At 53.5% G+C, this 10,737-nt stretch overlaps 1 long non-coding RNA gene across 1 annotated transcript; it reads right to left on the bottom strand.

Moving 5' to 3' along the window:
- Positions 1-8,076: 8,076 nt before the first annotated feature.
- Positions 8,077-10,437, bottom strand: LOC137458775 (uncharacterized). The gene is made up of 5 exons (XR_010991958.1): positions 10,329-10,437; positions 9,295-9,333; positions 9,131-9,169; positions 8,672-8,746; positions 8,077-8,214 (listed from the first exon to the last, which is right to left on the bottom strand). It is a non-coding gene; the product is annotated as an uncharacterized lncRNA (long non-coding RNA).
- Between the last annotated feature and the right edge of the window lie 300 nt (positions 10,438-10,737).

Raw genomic sequence — 10,737 nt, 5'->3', positions numbered from 1 at the left:
AATTAGGAAGGCAAAAGCACATTTGGAGCTTAGCCTGGCCTCTGCTGTCAAGGACAACAAAAAGTCCTTCTATATATATATTAATAGCAAGAGGAAGAGCAAGGGTGTGAGGACTAAAAGTTGGCTGTCCTGGTGTGACTCAACAAAGGTAAAATCACTTGCTGCTTGCCCAGACAATAGCTGATATGTGTTGGGCAGAGCCACTGGAAGGAAGGTACAAAGATCATGTAGGAATCCTGTCTACCAATCCTGGATGCAAATCACCTTGCGATTGCATCATGATAACACTGGACTGCAGCTGGCCTACAACAATGGACCAAGGACCCAGCCATCAAGCCTTCAGGACAAGACCTAAGGACCAACCTGGTTGCCTTCTATGAGCAGGTGACAAAATTAATAGATGAGGGGCGAGCAACTGATGTCGTTTACCTGGACCAGAGCAAAGCCTTCAACGCTGTCCCACACCACATCCTGGTCTCCAAACTGGTGAAATATGGGTTTGATGGGTGGACCACTAGATGGATAAGGAACTGGCTTGATGGCCGCACCCAAAGAGTGGCTGTCAATGGCTCCATGTCCCAGTGGAGGCCAGGGACAAGCGGAGTCCCTCAGGGATCAGTCCTGGGACCAGGCTTGTTCAACACCTTTGTGGGTGCCATGGACAGTGGCATTGAGTGCACCCTCAGCAAGTTTGCTGATGACACCAAGCTGTGTGGTGCAGCAGACACGCTGGAGGGAAGGGAGGCCATCCAGAGGGACCTTGACAGGCTGGAGAGGTGGGCACAAGCCAACCTCATGAGGTTCAACAAGAGCAAGTGCAGGATCCTGCATCTGGGTGGAGGCAATCCCAGGCACAAATCCAGGCTGGGCAGGGACTGGCTGGAAAGCAGCCCTGAGGAGAGAGACTTGGGGATGCTGGTGGACAAAAAGCTCAACATGAGCTCTCAGTGTGCACTTGCAGCCTGCAAAGCCAATCAAATCCTGGGCTGCAGCAGGAGAAGTGTGGCCAGCAGGTCAAGGGAGGTGATTCTCCCCCTCTACTCAGCTCTGGGGAGACCCCACCTGGAGTAGTGTGTCCAGTTCTGGAGCCCCTATTACAAGAGGGATGTGGAGGTGCTGGAAGGTGTCCAGAGAAGGGCCACAAGGATGATCAGAGGGCTGGAGCACCTCTCCTATGAGGACAGACTGAAGGAGTTGGGGCTGTTCAGTCTGGAGAAGAGAAGGCTCCCAAGTGACCTAATTGTGGCCTTCCAGTATCTGAAGGGGGCCTACAGGAAAGCTGGGGAAGGACTTCTCAGGATGTCAGGTAGTGATAGGACTAGAGGGAATGGAATGAAGCTGGAGGTGGGGAGATTCAGGCTAGATGTGAGGAGGAAGTTCTTCCCCATGAGAGTGGTGAAACCCTGGAATGGGTTGTGCAGGGAGGTGGTTGAGGCCCCATCCCTGGAGGTGTTTAAGCCCAGGCTGGATGAGGCTCTGGCCAGGCTGATCTAGTGTGGGGTGTCCCTGCCCATGGCAGGGGGGTTGGAACTAGATGATCCTTGTGGTCCCTTCCAACCCTGAATGATACTATGATACTATGATTTCCTGGCCCCTGAATTCCTGAGGGACAATACTTGGACACATACCTAAGGACTAAAAACTGTATAAAAGACTTGAGCAACTACTGGTTTGAAGAAGAGAAATGTGGGGGACTGTGTCCCGCAGAGTGGATGATGGAGATGAAGGAAAACACAGGAGAAGGACCGTGCCGCTGAGAAGGAAAAGGTTGGGACAATGCTGCTCTGGAGAAAAGAGGCCGTGGAGCCTGGAAGAAGCAGACTGAACCCTCTCTCCATGTCCTAAGTTTCACCTGCTGCAACTGATGGAGCTGAAGGGGCTGCCCAGAGGACCACATCTCTTCTCCAGCCAAAGCCTCAGCACCGTTTAGTCTACAAACCAAACATCTCCTGCAGCACCTTTCCTCCACAGACTCAAACTGTCTTGGGAGGGGTGAGGGGTGTGGTACTATAATTCCTTTCCTCTTCTCTTTCTCTTCTCTCTCTCCTTCTCTATTTTATTAGAATAAACCTTTATTAGAATAAACCAAACCAGGTTGGAAGAGACCTTCAAGATCATCGCATCCAACCCATCAACCAATCCAACCCACCCAAACAGCTAACCCATGGCACCAAGCACCCCATCAAGTCTCCTCCTGAACACCCTTTCCACTTCTTATTTCTACTTTATTTATGTAATAAATAGTCTAGCTGTTGATATTTTGGCCTCCTTTGTGCCTCTAATTTCACAACAAGGGAATATTCAAAAGAAGTCAGTCTCTTTCCCTCTCTGGACCAAGACAAAGGGCAATCTCCACTCCTTGGTGGACACGGTGGGGAACGTTGTAACAAAGGATGAGGAAAAGGCAGAGGTACTTAACACCTTCTTTGCCTCAATTTTTACTAGCAGGACAGAATGACTTCCAGACAGCTGGCCTGCAGAGCTGGCAGAGGAGCCAGGGAGCTGCACAGTTTCCCTATGTTCCAGGATGTTCCTCAGCCGCTTGGATCCCCACAAGTCCATGGGACCAGATGGGATCCATCCTAGGGTGCTGAGAGAGCTGGCAGATGAGCTGGCCAAGCCACTATCCATCATTTTTCAGTAGTCCTGGCTCACTGGAGAGGTCCCAGAGGACTGGAAGCTGGCCAGCGTGGTGCCCATCCACAAGAAGGGCCGTTTGGATGAGCCAAGGAATTATAGGCCTGTCAGCCTGACCTCAGTTTCATAGTTTCATAGTTTCATTCAGGGTTGGAAGGGACCACAAGGATCATCTAGTTCCAACCCCCCTGCCATGGGCAGGGACACCCCACACTAGATCAGGCTGGATAGAGCCTCATCCAGCCTGCTCTTAAACACCTCCAGGGACGGGGCCTCAACCACCTCCCTTGACAACACATTCCAGGGTTTCACCACTCTCATGGGGAAGAACCTCCTCCTCACATCTAGCCTGAATCTCCCCACCTCCAGCTTCATTCCATTCCCCCTAGTCCTGTCACTACCTGAGATCCTGAGAAGTCCTTCCCCAGCCTTCCTGTAGGCCCCCTTCAGATACTGGAAGGCCAGGCAAGATCATGGAACAGGTCATCCTGAGTGCAATCACACAGCACTTACAGGATGGCCAAGGGATCAGGCCCAGCCAGCATGGATTTAGGAAGGGCAGGTCCTGCCTGACCAACCTGATCTCCTTCTATGATCAGGTGACTGCCTGGTGGATGTGGGGAGGCCTGTGGATGGAGTCTACCAGGACATCAGCAAGGCCTTTGACACCGTCCCCCATAGCAAACTCCTGGCCAAGCTGTCAGCCCATGGCTTGGATGGGAGCACACTCCCTTGGGTTAGTAACTGGCTGGAGGGCTGAGCCCACAGAGTGGTGGTGAATGATGCCACATCCAGCTGGTGGCCAGTCACTAGTGGTGTGCCCCAAGGATCAGTGTTGAATGTGGCAAGGGCTTCAACTGCAGCTAGAACTTCATCCAGCACTGCCACACCCACACTGGACAAAAGCCATACAGCTGGACCAACTGTGGCAAGAGCTTCAGCTGCAGCTGTGACCTCACCAGACACCACCGCACCCACACCAGTGAGAAGGCCTTCACCTGTAGGCTGTAACAAGATATTCAGAACTCAACCCTCACCAAGCACCAATGCACCCATGATGGTAACCAGCCCACAGGTGGGAGCAGGCACAAACAGACCCGCCCTGAGTCTTTTGGAATAAATGTGACCCCCTGAAACAGCCTTTCTAGCAGATTGAACCAGAATTGCCTCTTTTCCACCTCTGTTTCTCAGTGGCTGGGGGCTCCAGCAGGGACCTGGGCTTCAAGCCATTGAGCATCACCCTCTGGATGCAACCATCCGGCCAATTCCTTACCCCTGAGCAGTCCACCCAGGGACTATGTCAAAGGCCTTGCAGAAATCCAGATAGATCACATCTATGCTTCATCCCTTTTCTACTGACATGGTTGAACCTTACTCCTGCTGCCAGTTTGGGCCTGGAGCGGCCTGGAGCCTCCACTCCTCACAGTGGAGCTGGCATGCTGAATTGGTAGCTGTGTCATTCAAGGATGGGGGTGTGTGCAGAGAGTCATAGTATGGTGTGGGGGGGAGGACACATCCAGGATGAGGATTTTGGCCTGGTTTGGAGGGAGGTTTGTGGAAGCTTTGGCCTAAGGAGTTTTTGGAGAAGCAGGGCTTAGAGATGTCTTTGTATTTTCTATGCTTTTGTACTGAAATATGTAGCTTTGAATAATATTTCCATTTCAACTTCTAATTCTGTCCAATCATGATGTGGAAGGTTTTATTTAACTCCTTTGAGAAGAGTTAGAGACCTCTGTCTTGCCCCTTAAATGGAGATATATTACCTCAGGGGGGGAAGAATGACAAAGACACCAACTCACCGTGAACACATCAGGTGTGACCCAACCTAACACCTCTCATGTTCTTCATTGTGGTCAGTCTCAGCTCTGGATACGGTCGCTGTGGCAGCAACCACAAGAAGGTGATGAAGGCACTTGGTCTGCCAGAATTTGAGAAGTAATTTGGGATAACACAACTAAACTTGGAAGAGAATCTCAGTCCCGGTGACATCAAGTTAAGGTCACAACACCACTGGCAGTAAAGCTGCAGCATTTCTTTGGACATTCCACGACCCTTCGGTGTGTCCTATACACCCACTCGTTGTGCTGGCCTCAGCTCTCACCAGAGCTATCCTCTGCCCATGAGAGCTGTGAGGCACAGGTAAAACTTTTGACCATTTTGCCTCAACCAACCAAGCAGAGCCAAAACAGAACACGCTCTGCAGAGGTGAGGTAGTGAACACCTTGAGAGAAGTTTTCTGTGGTTGCAAACAAGGCTCCTGGGGCACATCCAGACATACTACAGGGTAACGGGGCCCCACTGAACCCCCTCCTCTTCAAGAAAACCCTGCAGCACATGTGTGGGGACAAGGCTATGAAAGGGGGCAAGACTAACCCAAGCTGTGCACCCATCACTGGAAGTATGTAGACAACTTCTGTCACATTTGTTCTCTGGATCCAAGAGTGGTGGTCCTGACCTTCTCTCTCTTTCTCTTTTCCATTGCTTCTTTTCCTCTTACTTGTTAAATGTGAAGCTTTTGTTTTTGTTAGAAGATAAGCTTTTTATTCAGAGGATCTGCTACACCAAGCCCAGCCACATTTGTGCCTTAAGCCAAGCGTTGAACACGGCACTGATCAGCCATTGCACAGCCATTCTGATTCCCTCCTTGTGTTGCCTAAGTCGAGAGGGATTCTGCACCTGGATTCAGGAACTCATGGATGGGGATGGAAGTCAGGACAGAGTCCTCCTCAGGTGTTGACGACTGAAGCAGCAGCTTGACTGTGGTGATGCCTCAGCTTTGCACTGAGCATGATGTTCAAGTCCATGGGACTTCCAGATGTATCTGGAAAAGGGGAAACATCACCCCCATTTTCAAAAAGGGTAAGAAGGAGGAACCAGGGAACTACAGGCCAGTCAGTCTCACCTCTGTGCCTGGAAAGATCGTGGAGCAGCCCGCAAAGCAAATCAGATCCTGGGCTGCATCAGGAGAAGTGTGGCCAGCAGGTCGAGGGTGGTGATCCTCCCCCTCTACTCAGCCCTGATAAGACCCCACCTGGAGTACTGTGTCCAGTTCTGGAGCCCCTATTACAAGAGGGATGTGGAGGTGCTGGAACGTGTCCAGAGAAGGGCCAGGAGGATGATCAGAGGGCTGGAGCACCTCTCCTATGAGGACAGACTGAAGGAGTTGGGGCTGTTCAGTCTGGAGAAGAGAAGGCTCCGAGGTGACCTCATTGTGGCCTTCCAGTATCTGAAGGGGGCCTACAGGAAGGCTGGGGAAGGACTTCTCAGGATGTCAGGCAGTGATAGGACTAGGGGGAATGGAATAAAGCTGGAGGTGGGGAGATTCAGGCTGGATGTGAAGAGGAAGTTCTTCCCCATGAGAGTGGTGAAGCCCTGGAATGGGTTGTGCAGGGAGGTGGTTGAGGCCCCATCCCTGGAGGTGTTTAAGCCCAGGCTGGCTGAGGCTCTGTCCAGCCTGATCTAGTGTGGGGTATCCCTGCCCATGGCATGGGAGTTGGAACTAGATGATCCTTGTGGTCCCTTCCAACCCTGAATGATACTATGATACTATGATGTAGATGGAGTGGAATCCCTCATTTGTGGGGGACCGTGATGTATCTGTGAGTCCTCAGAAGAGCTCTGGTGAGAAAACATCACTGTGCTCCCATGAGAATCTGGAAACTCCCTGGACAGACTGAGTGGGAATGAGAAACCACAAGATAAGATGGGAGGCCACCTGGACTAGCTTAACAAGTAACTATAGCAATGCTATTGCTGACCCATGAGAATCTTGAGAAAAGTTCATTAACCAATTGCAGGCAGCCACACTAACAATACACACAATATATGAGTTGTGTGCTGGAATAAATCTCTCACCTTTGGCCTTCTATGTGCTCTGCTTGTGTTTGATTCCTGTCACACAGACCGTCACCTTATCCCTACCCCGACCCCTATACAGCGACACTCCTTGGTCAGTTTAGGGTCACCTCTCCTGTATGCTTCTCCCTGCAAGTGCAGCCTTTTACTCTGCACCCCCGAGGTGGGACACAAGATTGAGTTCCTTGGCCTTGTCCTGCACACCAATCCTTGGCAGTAACTCTGACCATGAGCATTCTCACTGCCAGAGGCAGCCACTGAACTTCAGAAAGTGCTGGCACTTTGCAGAGACTGAGCTGAGCAGTCAGATCCCTGAACACAGCTGGTTCTGTTCCAGCTCAAGCCAGGACACCTCTCCATGTTTGTCCCCAAGAATCCCAAAGGATTGCAGAATCATGCAATGATTTGGGCTGGAAGACAGCTTTAAATGTCACAGAGAGCACCCTGCTTGCAATGATCAGGGACACCTGCAGCTAGAGCAGGCTGCTCAAAGCCCCCTCCAATCTCGTCTGGAATGGTTTCAGGATTGGGCATCTCCCACCTCCCTGGGCAACCTGGGCCAAGCTCTCACCTCCCTCAGTGTCAAACATTTCTTCCTTCTTTCCACTCTGAATCTCCCTCTTATGGTTTAAACCATCGGCCCTTGTCCTGTCACAACAGGTCATGCTCAGAGACTGTCCCCAGCATTCTGATCAGCCCTTGAAGTACTGACAGGCCCCAATTCTGGTTTCCCCTTTTCCTATTGGTTCCCCAGATGACAGCTCCAGTCCCTACCCCATAGCCCAGGGATAAGCCACAGGAAGCTGCTGCCTGCCATTGCTCTCACATTTCACTGCCCTGGGGATGTGAAGCTCTCCCTCTGCACCATGGGAAATATTCCCCTGAAGTCAGCCCACTACAGAGATGAAATGATGCAATCATGGAGCCATTGAGGCTGGACAAGACCCTTGAGATCATCACATGCCATGGGGTGAGGGAAACATTGCCACTGTGACAGCTGCTGGTAGCTCAGTGTATGCCTGGAGAGACCAAAGCGCAGCCCAGAGAATGGACACAAAGTCCTCAGAGCTGGACCACAAGTGGCAGAGGACAGAGGAACATCCAACTAGTGTCTGGTGCCCATGGCCTGCCCTTCTGGCCTGTGATGGGGGATTCCAGAGAAGAGTGTGGGCTGAGGCCCAGGAAGGCCCCTGGGCCCTGCATGGGGCTCTGAAATCTCCTGTGAGCTCAGGAATGCTGAGCCCATGGGACAGGGAACCACCACCCCTGCCAGAGTGGGGCAGAGGACCCAGGGCTCCCAGCTGGCTCTCAATGCTCCTCACCTGCCCTCACCTCAAAACACCAGAGTGTTTCACCCCTCCCAAGCACCACCTGCCCAAGGCCTGGCACTGCTGCTGCCTGCATCTCCCAGCCTCATGGCAGGATGCTCCAGGGGAAACTTCTCTGGACAGAGGCCCCCAGGCTTCCAGGCTCCCAGCCTTCCCCTGGGCCAGTCTGCTCCTCACCATGGTGCTGCCAGAGGGTGCAGGTGTTGGGGCAGTGGCAGAGGAAGGGCAACATGGACCTGGACACACAGAGTGTAGATTTGCTGAGGGGGTTTATTGATCATGAGAGGGATGTGGCCCAGGGCTCACAGGGGATCAGGTAGGGTCATCCAGGGATGATCATCTCCTCATACCACTGAAGGGGGACAGGACAGAGGTGTCACCAGCAGTTCCAGTCCTGAAAGAGAGAGAGCCCCAGTGTGAGCTGGGACATGAGAGGAACCTTGTCCCCACCACGTCTCTTTGCAGAGACCTGAGGAAGGAGAAAGGACTTGGAGCTTTCTAGATACTCTGGAGAGGATTTGGCTCTCCTGAGGTCCAGATGTCACCAGAGCCCTTTGCCCAGTATGCTGTTACCCTGGGATGCCTCTGAATCTCCCAGAGTCCTGCCCAGCTCTCACTGTGCCTGTGGGTTATGCTTGGCCTGCACAGTGACCCTCTGGGTCTGTAGAGCTCCACTGAGTTCAAGCAGAGGCACAGAGCCAGCTCTGTGCTGTGTACCCTGGGGCATGGATCAGGAACAGTGACCTCTGTTTCTCTCTCCCACACCTAAGGTCTGCCCACCCCAGCAGGCTCAGGGATGCCCCAGGGCCCAGGATTCTTTGTGGGGCTGGGCATGCCCTGGTGCTGCTCACCTAGACAGCAGCTTTAGCAGCTACAGCCAGGCGCTTCTGGCGCACCCGCTCCAGCAGGACATCAACCGCAGGCGGCTGGGGAGAAAGGGAGGTTAGGGACAAGTTTGGGTGCACTGGGGTGTACTGGGAGGGTGGGGGAAGCAATGGGATACTTGGGGAAGTTGCTTCTGGGACAGATGAGCTTGGATGGTGGTACACAGAAGGCAGTGAGGGTCCTGAGAAGGGGCCCAGTTGGCTGTGTGGTTGTTTACTGGGGCATCCTGGGGTGTACTGGGGTGGCTGGGGATGCAAAGGGGGCCCTGGGGGAGAGGTCCTCCCTTGGAAAGCACTGGGGTGCTGGGGTATTCTCTGGAGTTGCAGTGGGATGCACTGGGGTGTGCTGGAGCACACTGGGATGCTCTGGAGTGTTGTGGCCATGGGAAGGGAGGGTCTAGGCCGAGCAGAACTTGTGGTACCCACCTCGACGCTCTCCAATGGCTCAGGGTTGGCTGCGTTCACCTGCAGAGAGACCATGAGACCTCACTGGTCACTGGGATACCTCCAGTCCCAGCAAGAGATGGGAGGACCAAACTGCCCTCCACTTCCCCAGACTGAATGCCCTCCAAGTCCACCTCACTACTTACATCCAGTTGAGTATTTTCCTCAATGCTTTCCAGCAGTGCCTAGGGAGGGAGAGCAAAGAGGTGACCTGGAGGGAACCTCAGTGGGGCTCTGGGTGGGGCACAACTGTCCTCAGTCCCAGCAGCCCAATGGCTTCCCTCTGGTCTGAAGGGGAAAATTCCTTCTGCTCCCCTTAGCCTCATTGCTTAAGGTTCCCCTGGGATGCCTCTTCATGCAGGGACCAGGGGTGGGGATGGAGACAAGAACAGTGTGGGAAATTCAGGGCCTCCAAAGAGGATGAAGCTGAGGAGGAAGGGGTCCCAAAGGCAGAGCACTGGGGTGAATTACTCAACCCAAATGGATTGTCTGGAGGTGTTGAAGGGACAGGACAGTGTGGGATGCAAGTGAGGGGGAAAGAATTGAAGATGAGGGGACATGGGGATGTCAAGAGAGGTGGTTGGAGGGGGCAGAAGGAAGAGGACTGGGGAGGACAAAACCAAGGGGAGTGGGAGAGTGTTTGGGAATGGCTATGGCAGGGGAAGAGGGTTGTGGTGACTACTGCAATGGAGAGGATGAAAGGCAAAGGGCTGAGGGGCAAGATGGAAAGGCAGGCCACAGGAGAGATCAAAGGGAGGGCATTTGGGGACATTAGATAGGACATGGAGGAGATCCCAGGCAGGAGATGTCTGAGGGGAGCAAAAGCATGGGACGGGGAGTTGCAGAAGGGAGGGATGTGAGGTCACCAAGATAAGAAACTGGTGTGAGCCTTCCCAGTGTTTGTGTTGCACCTTCCCAGGGAGGGAACAGCTCCAGGCATTCACTGAGGAACTCAGGCCTTGGGCACAAGAAGTGGAGGGAAGGGAAGGAGCTGTGGGAGGGAGAGAGCTGCATTGTCAGGGGCTGGAGGGGCAGGGGAGCCTGCAGGAGCCTCTTGGTTGGGAAAGGGAGAGGCCAAATCAAGGGGTTTCCTCCTCACCACTGCAATTCCATTCCATATGTCAGGCAGCCTTGACCCACCCCCAGCCTTGAGCCCCTCCCCGTGGCACTGGGGTCTTACCTTGGCATCTGCTGGGGTGCACAGCAGGATGGTGAAGAGCAGAGCCACGCTGACCACTGCCACCTTCATTTTCCTCTGCGGTGTGGTGAGTCCTGGGTGAAGCTGGAGAAGGTGAGGGGCAGATTTATCCCTCCCAGGACTCCTCCTTTTTCCTCCTGAGAGCCCCCAGGCCAAAGGCAGGCTTGGCAGTGGCACCAGCCCTGGCAACAAGACCAGCCCTGGCACAGAGTCATCCTCACCTCTGGCACGGATCCATCCACCTTCCTGAGCATCTCTCCAGCTTCCTGCATGGGGCAGCTGCAAATCAAACAGCCCAGGCATCTGGGGGCACTGGGAGAGGGGAGGGTGGATAAAGCACTGCTGACAGATGGACAGCCTGTGCTGACCACTCACTGCTTCAACATGAAGA

The sequence above is a fragment of the Melanerpes formicivorus genome, unplaced genomic scaffold, assembly GCF_026170545.1.
Source record: "Melanerpes formicivorus ecotype bairdi unplaced genomic scaffold, bMelFor1.0.p_v2 SCAF_277, whole genome shotgun sequence".
In the NCBI taxonomy this organism is placed as follows: Eukaryota; Metazoa; Chordata; class Aves; order Piciformes; family Picidae; genus Melanerpes; species Melanerpes formicivorus.
Note: the sequence above shows the minus strand (reverse complement) of the source record. Positions and strands in the feature narration are given on the sequence as shown.